Source organism: Embiotoca jacksoni, unplaced genomic scaffold, assembly GCF_022577435.1.
Source record: "Embiotoca jacksoni isolate LCO1_2020_lvr unplaced genomic scaffold, fEmbJac1.0.p SCAF_20, whole genome shotgun sequence".
Taxonomy (NCBI): Eukaryota; Metazoa; Chordata; class Actinopteri; family Embiotocidae; genus Embiotoca; species Embiotoca jacksoni.
This window is the reverse complement of record NW_027185341.1, coordinates 6,074,089-6,077,500: the sequence shown is the minus strand read 5'-3', so window position 1 is coordinate 6,077,500 and position 3,412 is coordinate 6,074,089. Positions and strand designations below refer to the sequence as shown.

The following is a 3,412-nucleotide window of genomic DNA, read 5'->3' as shown; positions in this document are numbered from 1 at the left end:
GGTTAAGGGTGCTGGGAGACGGAGGGAGAATCGGCAAATTACACAGGCAGACGTGGATGGGGAGAGTTAAAGAAATACAAGGTGGATGGAAAAACAGAGGAGAGGGAAAGGAGTGATGGAGGGAGAGAACGGGGAGTTCAAAATGACCGTTTCTGAGTTAACAGCCTCCAGCCTTTTTCTACCCTATTAAGTTCTATTCTGCCATTACTTGAGACCGCGGGGTGCTGCCTCGTACCCCACAGTGTCCCCCCCTACTCTTACAGACACCCCCCCCTAACACACACACACACACACACACACACACACACACACACACACACACACACACACACACACACACACACACACACACACACACACACGGTCCACAATCTTCCTCAGTTTTCATCCTCATGTCCTATTTTTTCGTTCTGAAAGACTTCCTCTCCCCCTCCTCTCTCTCTTCTCAGTTCAATTGCAGAGGTTGTGAACTGAATGAAAGAGAGATCAGCCGGCTCAATCTTTGAGTCCACTGGTTGTCCTTGTTGCTTCTTGCAAAAAGCTCACCCAAACAAGCTGCAATGGGGATGTTTCGATGCTGTTGTGCTTTGTTCTCTTCGTGGCCTGTTTCCTCTTCTGCCCTCAGAGACATTGTGAATCTGTTTCAGTGAAAATCAGCTCTACCGGGTTGAAGTTTGGCAGTTAACATTCAGAATTTGTATTACAGGGTAATAACCCTGTGAAACCCAAACTTTGTCATGTTTTTTTTTTTTAGCGCTTTCAGATTGATTTGTGATAAGTGAAGCTTAAAAGCAACTATCGTGGGGCAGAAAAGTGAAAAAGGCCAAACATTTGATAAATCCGAAGGAGCACACATGACTCCACTCAAATGACTCTTACTTTTTTTACTGATTTCTTCTTCTTTCGTTGATTTCTTCTTTCATTGATTTCATTTCAAATGGGATCATGTCCTTCTCCGTTTTATAGATATTCCAACAATAAAAAAAATAAAAAAAATGTTAGCTAATTCAGAATGATAAAAACCTGTCTTGCAGTCACATATTTATCATAAATGGAGGTGAGAATGAATAACTGAGAAATCACGGAGCTTTAGTGACCAACTGTAATTGTTATCAGACTATGATGTCAAAGTGAAAAAAGGAGGACATCTTTCAGTGCAAGTGAACTATAAACGCACTCCAACACTGTCCCATCTTTGTCCCATATGTGAAAGCTGCAGGAGGTTTTTATTTGTGAAACCTGCACTCGTGTTCATCAGAGTCATCACCTCGTCATCACATTTTCATCCCTTTAACTGACTGACCCTGCTGTTCTTCCCTCTCCTTTGTACTTTGTAAAAAATTTTCCCTTTGGGGATTAATAAAGTAACTATCTATCTATCTACTCACACTTCTTGAAAGAGCAGAATAAAATAAAGTCTCTCAGGTATCTGTGGTCAGTAGTGACCCACGACCCCTCTTGCTCTTACAAATAAATGTATTACACTGCATTTCACATTGGAGGACATATTTAGGAACCAGACCCCAAAACAATGTTGACGTTTTGTGATGTTACTTTCTGTTATGTTGTCCATGAAAAGCAAAGCCCGTTCACATTTAGTGCTACCAGGCTGGCAAGTGTCTGAAATGAACTATACAACGATCCTGTAAGCACGTGTAAAAAGAAAAACGTTTTAATGACTTGCACGGTTAGAAAGCTACATCCTCATACACACCTTGACTTGGCACACTCGCAATTTTAGTTCCAAAAGCTTCCACTGAGGGGCGGTATCCGCCTTCTACTTCGGCTCCTTTATGGGAACCCTGCCTATATATTTTTTGGAGGTTACAAAAAAAAAAAAAAAACCAAAGAGAAGATTGATGCTTGGTTAGTCAGTGTTGGTGCCTGTGTGACTGCATAACGTAGGAGGGAAGGACTGTAGTGCTGTTTAAAATGGCTGCTTTTAATGTTAGGGGGGGACTTTGGAGAAACTGAAAGGCGTCAACAACACGTGAAGCGTTATCAACTGTAAAACATCAGTGCAATTAAAATGAGAGGGGTGGGGGGTGTTTCCCCTGTTTCAATTATTTCCAGTCGCCGTACCTGAATCTCTTTCTCTGCAGTACAATGCAGGCTGTACATGGTATAACAGGAGCAGGTCTGACCCTCAATTTTAGAGCCTGAATGTGTGAATGTGGGTTTTACCTCACTGCTAAGCATGCACTTCTCATGTGCTTTTAATCTCATCGGTTTTCTTGCATGCTGATTTGATTACGATCGGGGCAACACGCGCGCTTCGAAAGCTGCAGCGCTGCTCTGGTCGCCCCATGTGCTCCAGTGTAGTATAGTATATTACCCTCGCTTTTCTTTAAATGTGTCTGAAACGAGGCTTTGAAACGGTCCGGATTAACTGATGTATCGCGTTTCTAAAAACAAACCGCCTCTGAATCATTCATTAATTCACATTTGGCTATTACAGTGCGGGTTTGTGTTTTATGGGCAGAGCGGCTCCTTCCTGTGTGGTAGGAAAGAGTTAATAACGATGGGCTAAACGTGATGAGTGAGGGGACTCTGTGAAAAACAGCGAGCCAATCCACGGCAAGATTAACACCTTGTGCGGCCCTGATTGGCCTGAAGCACGACCGTTGTCGTCTAGAACTCAGCCCCCACGTGGGGCCACAGGCCCTCATTTGGGCTCTCATTGGCTGAGGCCGCACAGTCAAGACCCGCCCATGGAGTGTCGCTGCGTCATTGGCCAATCTACCGCAATCAACCCCCCCCCCCTCACCCACCGCCCCTCCCTGCCTTGTTTTTCCATCCGGGAGGAAAGGAAATATCCCTCTCGCGAGCTCCTTGGGCTCGCGCGGCAGCCGCGCCGCCGCCGCCCCTGCCGCTGTCGCTTCACATCTATCAGGAGGCGCGCGTAGTCAGATCAGACACTTTGCACTGATCCTCTTAGCGGCCCGAAATTATGAAAAAAACACGATTACCTGATATGATATTTGACTCAGTGTGGACGCCTCTGGGCGAGGAGTTTTTCCCGTTATTCCGCTACATCGCCAATTTCCCCGAGACGTTGCTCTGTCTGTCTCCCTGCTCCCTCATTTTCTCCTCATAGCAGCCAGCCGATTTGCACACACACACACACACACACACACACACACACACACACACACACACACACACACACACACACACACTTGTCCATATTCATATGTGCAGCTTTGCAGTGATAGGACCATTAACCTTTAATTAATTAATTATATCAGGCTGCTAAAGATTAACAGGCAACAGGGCTTTGTTGTGTAAGTATCCATCTATCTATCTATCTATCTATCTATCTATCTATCTATCTATCTATCTATCTATCTATCTATCTATCTATCTATCTATCTATCTATCTATCTATCTGGTTGAAGCTTTTCAAGTCAGT

General features: G+C 44.5%; 1 protein-coding gene across 2 annotated transcripts in view; it reads right to left on the bottom strand.

The window, feature by feature from the left end:
• The window catches only part of fscn2b (fascin actin-bundling protein 2b, retinal), a 16,071-nt gene extending 12,990 nt beyond the window's left edge, over positions 1 to 3,081 (bottom strand). For both annotated transcript variants that reach the window (XM_069155938.1, XM_069155939.1), the window contains exon 1: positions 2,970 to 3,081. The gene's annotated coding sequence lies outside the window, so the exon portion shown is untranslated. The remainder of the gene's footprint in view (positions 1 to 2,969) is intronic.
• Positions 3,082 to 3,412: the final 331 nt, after the last annotated feature.